Source organism: Entelurus aequoreus, linkage group LG08, assembly GCF_033978785.1.
Source record: "Entelurus aequoreus isolate RoL-2023_Sb linkage group LG08, RoL_Eaeq_v1.1, whole genome shotgun sequence".
Lineage (NCBI taxonomy): Eukaryota > Metazoa > Chordata > Actinopteri > Syngnathiformes > Syngnathidae > Entelurus > Entelurus aequoreus.
Genome location: NC_084738.1, coordinates 41109423 through 41122063, shown reverse-complemented (window position 1 = coordinate 41122063; position 12641 = coordinate 41109423). Strand labels below are relative to the sequence as shown.

The following is a 12641-nucleotide window of genomic DNA, read 5'->3' as shown; positions in this document are numbered from 1 at the left end:
CCTCAGCTAACTAAACTATGGAAATTTATAATATAATTCATATAGCAATACGGTCTCACTGCACAGCAGGCCAGCAGTTAGCCGAGTCATTGCGCAATCCATGGCGAGGCTCAACTGGCTGGTGACTCACCGCAAGTCTCTTCTCAGTATTTGAACGGCAAATGTGAAAATTCAGCGATTTTCAATAAAAATAATCTAAAACTGGTGAAGTTAAATGGAAAATAACTTTATAGTATAATCACTGGATACATATAACAATTTAATACATTTTTTTTCTTTTTACATTTTTTTTCTTTCCATGATGGCACGTGAGGCCCCGCCTCACCTGCCTTCCCTGACTGCACGTCACTGATGTACACATAAATATATATATATATATATATATATATATATATATATATATATATATATATATATATATATATATATATATATATATATATATATATATATATATATATATATATATATATATACACTACCGTTCAAAAGTTTGGGGTCACATTGAAATGTCCTTATTTTTGAAGGAAAAGCACTGTACCTTTCAATGAAGATAACTTTAACCTCGCCTTAACTTTAAAAAAATACACTCGATACATTGCTAATGTGGTAAATGACTATTCTAGCTGCAAATGTCTGGGTTTTGGTGCAATATCTACATAGGTGTATAGAGGCCCATTTCCAGCAACTATCACTCCAGTGTTCTAATGGTACAATGTGTTTGCTCATTGGCTCAGAAGGCTAATTGATGATTAGAAAACCCTTGTGCAATCATGTTCACACATCTGAAAACAGTTTAGCTCGTTACAGAAGCTACAAAACTGACCTTCCTTTGAGCAGATTGAATTTCTGGAGCATCACATTTGTGGGATCAAGTAAACGCTCAAAATGGCCAGAAAAAGAGAACTTTCATCGGAAACTCGACAATCTATTCTTGTTCTTAGAAATGAAGGCTATTCCACAAAATTGTTTGGGTAACCCCAAACTTTTGAACGGTAGTGTGTATATATATATATATATATATATATATATATAGAGAGAGAGAGAGAGATAGATATACTAACACACACACAAACAGAATATATATTTTGTCTGATAAATGTCTACATGTTAACAAATGTCAGGGAGATTTTTAAGGCAAATAAAATGGGAGGCCCAATATGGATCCTTGAGCTACTCTTACAGAACAATCTTAAATGTTATGGTATGATTTCACCAATTGGCCTTAGGTTATTTCTGTTTTGTTCTATAACTACGTAAAAAATAAATTAAACTTTACTTTTTTAGGGGCGTTATGACCCATTTTTCCACAATGTTATCTTGTGGATCAATAAACTTTGTCTAAGTCTAACTACTTGTAAGATGGTAGGGTAATAAATGTGTACCGTATTTCTGTTAGTGTTGCTTATACTGTTCATCCCTTGACTGAGCTTTTTTGGCTTTTGTCCTTAATTTAAATGTATGTAAAGTAAATTTGACAGGTTTTGCAGGCCTATTGTTATCTAATCAGTACCACGACACCACTACCACCCGTGTCATCATCTTTTCATCCAGCAATACATATTCTTTGAAGAGTAAAGCACAGGCTTGTAAAATAGTTTATGTGCATCTTCTGGTTACAAACACAATCCCCTCAATAATGTTTCATGCCACTGACATTCCTCCTCCTCTTCTTCGCAGGTCAGATTACCCTTAACATATCGACTGGACTTTAAGTACTGCTTTTTAAAAAGACAGAACCCTTTTTTTTTTTTTTAAATGATGATTTCTTATTCAGGGACAAGCTCCAACTAAAGGCAAAAGGGATGCAAGCAGAAGAAGAAAATGTTTTTGTTTTTCTTAATGTAAATAGTGAATTTCTGTGTTTTTCTTTTTGTGACAAATGTTTTTTTTTTTTTTAGAATAAAGTTGACCAGTAGTTAAATGTACAGTACTTCAATGTAACATTTTGTTGTGTTTTGGGAGATACATGGGTGCACACAAATTGTACCTTGTGGTACCTTATTTGCTAGTGGAAAAAAACTGTTCAATCCCTCATCTACAGTAACATTTGTGCAAGTGCATAGTGTGGTGTTTGTTTGGGAGGTGGTTGGGGCACTCATATGGCTGACTGTATTTTCCAAATTTTCATAATAGAAATCAATCAATCCATCCATCCATTTTCTACCGCTTGTCCCTTTTGGGGTTGCGGGGGGGTGCTGGAGCCTATCTCAGCTACAATCGGGTGGAAGGCAGGGTACACCCTGGACAAGTCGCCACCTCATCGCAGGGCCAACACAGATAGACAGACAACATTCACACTCACATTCACACACTAAGGCCAATATAATAGAAATCAATAGAAATATTTAACAAAGTCAAATCATTGCTCTCTCAGAATCAACAAAAACGCTTTATGATATGTATTTATATAATGCTGTTCACTCCTGTAGATCAGAAAGAGTAGGAGGTAGTGTGACAATTTATGTCCATAACAGGCTTCAATTTTATTCTAGGGATGATCTTGCTTTTGAGCGTCATTCAACTGATTTTGAATCTCTTTGTTGAAATTCTTTCATGTTCATTTTTTAATGGCAAGAACTAGAGATGTCCGATATTATCGGCCGATAAACGCTTTAAAATGTAATATCGGAAATTATCGGTATCGGTTTCAAAAAGTAAAATTAATGACTTTTTAAAACGCCGCTGTACGGAGCGGTACATATCCGGTAAAACACGGATGAAGGGAGCAGTACAGAGCAGTTGCGTCTTCCAGTCAGCAGCCCCTCCTCTCTCCCCTCTCCCCTCTCCCACACGCAACACAGGAGTTGACGATGCTTGGTGACCTCATCAAACCACCGCGAGCGGAGCATAACAATAACCAGAGTGTGTTGTTGCCGGTGCTGTAGCCGTGGCTAACAAGCGAGCTCGCTCGGTGACTAACTAACGACACCATGTCTATGGTTTGGGATTATTTTAAAGTGTGTCTGACAGATAAAAAACTGGCAATTTGCAATGACTGCAAAAAATTGGTTATGCGAGGAGGAACCAAGACGTCTTCCTTTAATACGAGCAATTTGATCTCCCACCTCTTCAAGAATCATAAGGAGATACACAATGAATGCAAGCGGAAGATGGAGGAAAAGAAAACACCGAAAGCAGCTTGCAGTGAACAGAGGTGCCCTGTCTCAACGCAGCATTTTAGAAGCTAAGAAAAACATGTAAAGCGACTTTGGGTACTTAGAAAAGCGCTATATAAATCCCAGGTATTATTATTATAAGAAGCTCTGGCTGACTGCTAGGCCACTTCAAGCACTCACCACTAGCTTGCAGCACATTTGTGTTACTCATACAAATACGTTAGAGCAGGGCAGATGGAGCCCAGTTTATAATTTCCTGTTATACAGTATGCCAGGCAGTCTACTAAAAGAGGACTATGTTATTATTACTCTAGTATACTCTGGACTGACTTCACTGTGTGCTTTCATTGTTTTTGTAGCTGTTGTTTTGAGGCATGTTTAAAAAACAACAACAAATAATGCACTTTGTGAAAGTCAAAGTATAGTATTTCCCATAGTTGTAGTGGGTATTAGGATTATCTCAGGGAGAGCATGTCCCAAATTCCAAGCTGCTGTTTTGAGGCATGTTAAAAAAAATAATGCACTTTGTGACTTCAATAATAAATATGGCAGTGCCATGTTGGCACTTTTTCCATAACTTAAGTTAAAGTTGTTCTCTTATTTTGGAAAACCTTGTTACTTTGTTTAATGCATCCATCGGGGCATCACAACAAAATTAGGCATAATAATGTGTTAATTCCACAACTGTATATATCGGTATCGGTTAGTAATTAAGAGTTGGACAATATCGGATATCGGCAAAAAAGCCATTATCGGACATCTCTAGCAAGAACATTATAGTAGGATGTATCTATTGACCCCCTGATACAGATGTAACACCCTTCAATGCTATTCTTGCATTAACACTAGATATAATTAATAAAGAAAATAAGGTATGTTTCCTTCTAGGGGGTTATAATATTGATCTATTTAAAAAAGATAATGTATCAACTGCGTATTTTCTGAATACAATGTACTCCAACTGTCCTTATCCTGTGATTTACAGGCCAACAAGAGTTATGAGTTCTTCTGCAACTCTTACTGATATCTTTACAAATTTGCTAAATAATGTAGCTCAATCAGATATTTTGGTAACTGATATATCAGATCACTTCCCTGTATTCCATCTTTCCTTGCCCAATAAGACTGAACATGTGGGAGCAATTAACAGCCCTAAATTTAGAATTTTTAACACTAGGAATACTGAACAGTTTAAGAGGTTGATAGGCAATATTTCCTGGGATGATGATTATGAACATTGTGATGTACAGCATGCTTACCAGACATTCATTAAATATTTTAATTCTGCCTTTCATTGCTGCTTTCCTTTGGTCAAAACCAGGAAGAAAGTGGCTGAAGGTCTTTGGAAACCCTGGTTTACAACAGGTCTTCTATTGTTAAAAATACATTGTATAAAAAATTCCTCATAAATCCCACTCCACTTAATTCTGCAATTTATGAAAAAATATCAAAATGAATGTTATCATTTGCTAAGGATAACAAAAAAAAAGTACTTTTCCAATAAATTCAGAGTCTCATCAGACTAAATGCACTTGGAAAATTGTCAATGAACTTCTCAACAAAAGAAAATCGAATGCACCCCTACCATCTCAGTTCAAGGATGGTGACAAGATGTATAATGACCCTGTTGTTATAGTAAATATACAAATGTGGGTTCAGCACTGTCAAAGGATATGGGAAAACCAAATAGCAATTATCTAGATTACAGTTTGAAGATATTAATGAAATAGAGGTATTGGAATTAATTTATATCTTGAAGATATAAGCAGCTGGTCATGATGATATAATATAGGTGCTTCATTGATTAAATCAGTTTCCCCCTATATTAGTAAACCCCTTACACACATATTTAACCTATCCCTGCAATCTGGGGAGGTTCCATCAGATTTAAAAATAGCCAAAGTTACTCCTGTGCAAAAATCCGGAGATCCAAGACTTTTTAATAATTATCGGCCAATATCAGTGTTACTATGCTTCTCTAAAATATTGGAAAAACTGGTTTATAAAAGAATGATGCATCACTTGAATGAACACAATATCCTCTATGAACACCAGTATGGTTTTAGGAGAAATAATTCCACCGATGCGGCTCTTGTTCAGTTGGTTGAGAATATTTATGCTGCCCTTTAATAAGAAGGGATTTGCTCTTAGAATATTCCTTGATCTTTCTAAAGCTTTTGATACTGTTGATTATACTATTTTACTTGATAAATTACATATCTATGGTTTTCAAAATATTACTTTTAAATGGCTGTTTAGTTATGTTTATAACCGTAAGCAATATGTGTAGGTCAGTGTTTGTTCTTCATCCAAACTTAAGATGTCATGTGGAGTTCCTCAGGGGTCTATACCTGGACCCCTACTATTTCTCATTTACATCAATGACCTGGCAGCTGTATCTTGATACTTTACACCGATTCTGTTTGCTGATGATACAAATTTGATCTTAACTCACAAGAAATTTGAAAACATCATTAGGGAAGCTAATTCTGGTATAGCCGTGCTATCTAAATGGTTTCTTGTTAATAGGCTATCACTAACTAACAACTTTATTGTGTTTGCAAGCAAAAACAAAACATACTGTAAACAGAGTGCTAAGATTTCTATTGGAGGAATCGAAATTAGCCAAGTATCATCTGCCAAATTTCTAGGTATCCTAGTGGATGAAAAATTGTCATGGACAGAACACAGGTTAAGTAACCGATAAAGTGTCAAGATCTCTTGGTATCATCAGAAGAATCAGGGGTTTGGTTCATCATGCATGCCTTTTAACTCTTTAATACAGTTTAATTTATCCATATCGTATCTATTGCAAAATTGTCTGGGCTAGTACATATACATCAAATGTACACATATTATTCATTATGCAAAATACATTTGTAAGAATAGCTACCTCCTCTAACTATTTGGCTCCATCTGCTCCTCTATTTAGGAAACTAAATATACTATCTATTTATGATATCAACACAGTTCAGTCCTAATACGCTTCCTACACCTTTCAAAGATTATTTTAGGACCAATTCGCAAGTTCATTATCATAATACTAAACAAACTGATAATCTCCGTACTATATTTGGCCGTATCACTCTTAGCCAGTTTTCCATTAAACACAGAGATCCTTTACTCTGGAATAATCACTTATGTATTGCAAACTCCTCATTTTAACTCACTAACTTTAAACATAGATTAAGGCCCAGATGGATGAATCAACATTCTCCATTTTTTTCTACCTTATAAAGTAGCCCTATACTTCCTCACACACACACACACACAAACACACACACACACACACACACACACACACACACACACACACGCTCCTAGACTCAATCCACACAAGGTAGACTACTTGATGTTATCTTATTTTTTATATACTATGTTTAATTTTGTTTGTTAATTTACTGCTTTAGGTGAGAACCTTTTTAGGTTTCTTTTGTCACCTGCACTTATATCTTAATCCTTATTACGTATTTCTCATTACTCATTTCTTGTCTGTTTTTTTTTTTTTTTTTTTACAATGTTACCTTTTGTACTGTATATATTGTGCAAATAAATACATTAAAAAAAAAAAAAAGTAAAATAAATAAAGAGGTGCCTGTGACAAATGTGATCGCTCCTCCACATTTAATACAGAAAGCAGACGAAAAATTGTTCAGTAAACATAGGGCTATATTGAGATAGAAATGACATGTGAATAAAATAAGAACATTTTGTTTGTTTAGTGAAGTAATAATGTACAGTATAGATCAGGGGTGTCAAACTCATTTTAGCTCAGGGGCCGCATGGAGGAAAATCTATTCCCACGTGGGCGGACGGGAAAAATCATGGCATAATAACTTAAAAATACAACTACGATAACTTCAGATTGTTTTCTTTGTTTTACTTTGGCCCAAAATAGAACAAGGACATCCTGAAAATGTACATGTTACAAATAATCCTCTTGACAAAACACTTCAAGTTAGTAAAAAATTCTGAGGAAAAAAAATTGGTGCAGTTTCAAAAACACCATTAAGAACTCAAGGAAATTAGAATTAATCTTAGTGTTTCTACAAACCAATTAAACTTTAAGTCGCAGACCATCTATGGTTGAACGAAAACAAAATGAAGCCTAAATAAAAACGCTTCTGTGTATCAACTACCTCATTTGTCATCTCCATTGTTGACTTTCTTTAAATTTGCACAGAAGAAAATACTTTTCACAGAATTATATCATTGTGCAGTGTCTCGTCCAGCATTTTAAGTGAAGTGAAGTGAATTATATTTATATAGCGCTTTTCTCTAGTGACTCAAAGCGCTTTACATAGTGAAACCCAATATCTAAGTTACATTTAAACAGTGTGGGTGGCACTGGGAGCAGGTGGGTAAAGTGTCTTGCCCAAGGACACAACGGCAGTGACTAGGATGGCGGAAGCGGGAATCGAACCTGGAACCCTCAAGTTGCTGGCACGGCCACTCTACCAACTGAGCTATGCCCCCCCAAGTGAGGTTACCAATTGTTTATTTTATTCCCATTTGTTTTACATTGGGTCGAGGGGGAGGAGACGCTTTACCGTGTACCTCTTGCTTGGTATACTTGCTCGCCCCAATATAAACTACTTGCTTGCCTAACATAATTGCTATTGTGACATCCAATTGACACTTTTAGAACAGCAGTTTCTTTCATTTAAAAATGCAGTTCAATTTTACACTTAGCAAACTCATCTTGCGGGCTGGATTGAACCTGTTTGCGGGCCTGATCCGGCCCGCGGGCCGCATGTTTCACTTCGACGGTATAGATCCTTTAGTAAGAGTAGGTAAGTATTCCGTGAAAAAAAACACTCAAGTGTTGAGTAACTGGTTAATATCTTATGATTTTTTTAGTAGCTATGTTTTATTGATTCTTGGACTGCAACTGTACAGTAGTTGTTCTGTATGATGTTCGTGCGTGCGTGAAACCTAAAAATCATAAACATTTACCAGAACGTGTTTTCTCTCGTTGGAAGTGGAATTCTTGTAGGCTGAAATGTGAACATTTCTACGGAAACCAATGATAACACATGATATAAATGTTTTCCTCGTTTGTAAGTAATCATTGAAGATTTGTGCTGCCTTGTCCGACTTGCCATTTTTTACAGTATGTATATTTCCATGCACTTAATTAGTCTGATTTGTCAAATAACACAGTTTCCTCTATTGTCACCGTTACTGTACGCTGTGTGCCTTTTGTACACTAAGGGGCGGTTGTGATGATTTCAGCTTGTTTAGCTGTGTGGGAATGTAAATACAGTAGAAAAAGAGAATGTTGTTTACTAATTAGGTAGGGCTAGTAGTTGTCAATCTCTGGATATCATAGATAAGTACATCTTTCCACTGCTATAATCAGAAACATACACAAATATCGCTGTTTTAGTGAACTGTTTGACTAATTACTGTTTATACGAACTATGCAGTGAACTATTTTTAATTGCTGGTTTACATGTCAATGTCTAAAGTTGTTGTATTTAGACGTTTAATTCCTACATCATTAAAGTATGAATAACAATATTGTGGATGATTTGAATGCATGAGATCGATGTTGTTTTGAAGTCATGCGATCTATGTAGCATACAGTCTATAATATGTGCTGGCATGTTACGACAGTGAGGTGTGGTGCCCTAAAAAGTTTTTGTCTCAACTGCAGCAGGGGACTGAGCGCCAATTGGCGTTTGCGGCAAGGGCACTCCTTCCGACAGAGCAAAAGTATTCAGTAGGGTAGAGGAAGGCACTGGCCTGTGAGAGGTGGCACATGTACCCTAGAGGCGACGCTTCACGCTGCGAACAGACCATCAGGCCCTCACAAGCCGCTGCGCCTTTACAAGTGGTCCAAATGACGGCTTGCTCTTCTTTGCCTGCAAATAATTTAGTATGCCAGGCTACATTTGATTTGCTTCAAACGTCCCTTGTGCTTACATTGGATTGGTGAAACAGAGTCACGAGGCAGAAAGAAGGCTCGCTTACAAGCCAACTGAATGCGTTTGCAAGCAGTACCGTATTTCTTGGACAATAAGGTGAAAAATCCTTTCGTTTTGTAATGTACATATTCATTCTGGTTGTGCTTACCAACCTCAAAGCTATTTCATTTGGTTCATGGTGTAATGATAAGTGTGACCAGTAGATGGCCGTCACTAGGGATGTCCGATAATATCGGCCTGCCGATATTATCGGCCGATAAATGCGTTAAAATGTAATATCGGAAATTATCGTTTTTTTTATTATCTGTATCGGTTTTTTTATTTTTTATTTTTTTATTTTTTTTATTAAATCAACATAAAAAACACAAGATACACTTACAATTAGTGCACCAACCCAAAAAACCTCCCTCCCCCCATTTCTTTCTGTTATCAATATTCTGGTTCCTACATTATATATCAATATATATCAATACAGTCTGCAAGGGATACAGTCTGTAAGCACACATGATTGTGCATGCTGCTGGTCCACTAATAGTACTAACCTTTAACAGTTAATTTTACTCATTTTCATTAATTACTAGTTTCTATGTAACTGTTTTTATATTGTTTTACTTTCTTTTTTATTCAAGAAAATGTTTTTAATTTAGTTATCTTATTTTATTATTATTTTTAAAAAGTACCTTATCTTCACCATACATGGTTCTCCAAATTAGGCATAATAATGTGTTAATTCCACGACTGCATATATTGGTTGATATCGGTATCGGTTGATATCGGTATCGGTAATTAAAGAGTTGGACAATATCGGAATATCGGATATCGGCAAAAAGCCATTATCGGACATCCCTAGCCGTCACACATGAGAGATATGTGTAGACTGCGAGAGGACGCCAGTAGACAACGCCAAAACTTTAAATGTTTTATTGAGAATATAGAAAATTTTACACGGCACTCAAAAATCTGTCAAAATGTTTTAGTACAATTTTGGTAAGCTATGAAGCCGCACCGCTTGATGGATTGTCTGAGCGTTACGGCTGACGTAGTCTGACGTACTGTGCTTCAACATACAATATTATTATGGTGTGTGTGTATAAGGACCCCAAAATGGCACCTGTTAGCAGACCTATTGTCTGGCGTTTTGTTTCACAATATTATGTAAAACCAACCTTTCTTGCCTTCTGGTACCTGCTGATGTGTATTTGGGATCTGCATAACTCCTTAAAATTTGCGCGCGTTCGTCATTGTAGTCTGTACCGATGCCGTAGTCGCTAAGCTCCTTTTTTTCCCTCTATCTTCTTGTTATGGGCCATTTCTAATACAAAGTAGCGTAAAGTTCTTACTTACACTACCGTTCAAAAGTTTGGGGTCACATTGAAATGTCCTTATTTTTGAAGGAAAAGCACTGTACTTTTCAATGAAGATAACTTTAAACTAGTCTTAACTTTAAAGAAATACACTCTATACATTGCTAATGTGGTAAATGACTATTCTAGCTGCAAATGTCTGGTTTTTGGTGCAATATCTACATAGGTGTACAGAGGCCCATTTCCAGCAACTATCGCTCCAGTGTTCTAATGGTACAATGTGTTTGCTCATTGGCTCAGAAGGCTAATTGATTATTAGAAAACCCTTGTGCAATCATGTTCACACATCTGAAAACAGTTTAGCTCGTTACAGAAGCTACAAAGCAGATTGACTTTCTGGAGCATCAAATTTGTGGGGTCAATTAAACGCTCAAAATGGCCAGAAAAAGAGAACTTTCATCTGAAACTCGACAGTCTATTCTTGTTCTTAGAAATGAAGGCTATTCCACAAAATTGTTTGGGTGACCCCAAACTTTTGAACGGTAGTGTATATCTGTCAGTAGACTCGCTATGAAAGCGCTAAAAACTACCGGTGTACTGGGTTTACATAATTCACCCACGGAACTTTAGTTATTGGAGTTCCGGTCGGACGTTTTTTCACAGGACCCATTTCAAGCGTTGTTGCACTAGTGAGCCACGGATGAGGAGATGCTGCTCTGTTATTGATTTAAATAAAGTATGAATGTCATTAAAACAATTAGCGACATCTTTTGACACCTCTTCCACTCCAGTCCTTGATGATGGGGAGAAGACGCTGTCGAAGTGGAGCAACGTAAATAAGACCGCCTACAAAACGTATAGTTGGATGATGGTGAGGTACTGTCAGGAAAAAAAAGAATCGCTTATAATAAAAAATAACTAAATATTCCCTGTTCATTACATCATTGTACAAGTTATATTATAGTGTCATCTTCCTCTTTAAGCCCATATGCCATTTTCTCAAGGTGAGTGAAGCACGTTACACAACCACCATGTATATAAAACTATGCCATGTTGGCAAAATACAAATACACAAGACATTAAAAACAGTGTTTATTATACATAGCAAAACCATTCAGTCAAACATTTATTGTAATTCATCGTCATTTCCAAGAGTCATAACATGCAAAAATTCAGTGCATCACATTTTATGTTATTAAGATACAGCTTTTTGTAAGTAAACATGTGACCAGCAGAAGCTGAAGCATGCATTGAAGCTTTGAGACATTCTTGAACCAATTGGTCTAAGTGGTTCAATGGCTCATGAGGCTTCATCTGACCATCACTATGTAACGGAGTAAATGTAGAGCGTTACTATACACCTGTGCATATCATCAAAAATAAAACGATACAGCCAAATAAAGTGATACAATTGACCGCAGCGATATCAGAGATGCAGAAGACCATGGCCCTCCATCATCGCTGGTGACACTGCAGCCAGCAGACCATTTGAGTCCTTAGTTTGTACTTCTTACTTGCTGCTTTTTGTCTGGATGTATGTTTGCTAGCAAAATATAATGTGACAGCTCCTCTCCTGCACACTCTGATGGATGGAAATCAGAACATAGGATTAATTACTAATTTATTGATGTGATGTTAGCACTATACCTCAATAGTGGTGTCATATTTCATTAGAACAAATCTAAAATGACAGTTTGTCAAATCCGATTTTGTTTGAGTTTTTTTTTTTTTTTTTTTTTACCACGGGGAGTGCTTAACTACAGTCAAATCTAAATTTAAAAAATAAATAAGTTATTGGTATTTGCCTTGAGAAGCAGGAAGTTATTGGTATCATTACTGGCTTGAACAAATATACTGTATATATCGTGTGTGGTTTAAAAGTTTTCCTGGTCAGGTATATCCATCCATCCATTTCCTACCGCTTGTCCCTCTTGGGGTCACGGGTGTGCTGGGGCCTATCCCAGATGCATTCGGGCAGAAGGCGTTGTACACCCTGGACAAGTCGCCACCTCATCACAGGGCCAACACAGATAGACAGACAACATTCACACTCACATTCACACACTAGGGCCCATTTAGTGTTGCCAATCAACCTATCCCCAGGTGCATGTCTTTGGAGGTGGGAGGAAGCCGGAGTTCCCAGAGAGAACACACACAGTCACGGGGAGAACATGCAAACTCCACACAGAAAGACCTCAAGCCCCGGATTGAACCCAGGACCTTCTTATTGTGAGGCACACACACTAACCCCTGTTCCACCGTGCTGCCCTGGTCAGGTATAATTACAT

The 12641-nt window shown here is 36.8% G+C and overlaps 1 protein-coding gene across 2 annotated transcripts in view; it reads left to right on the top strand.

The window, feature by feature from the left end:
- Positions 1-12641, top strand: part of LOC133655092 (transmembrane protein 238-like) — a 35321-nt gene that overhangs the window by 7548 nt on the left and 15132 nt on the right. Inside the window, exon 2 of one of the 2 annotated variants that reach the window (XM_062055003.1) lies at positions 1681-1910. The exons of the other annotated variant lie outside the window; for it this stretch is intronic. The gene's annotated coding sequence lies outside the window, so the exon portion shown is untranslated. Of the gene's footprint in view, positions 1-1680; positions 1911-12641 lie in introns of those variants that run through there. 2 annotated transcript variants of the gene reach the window in all.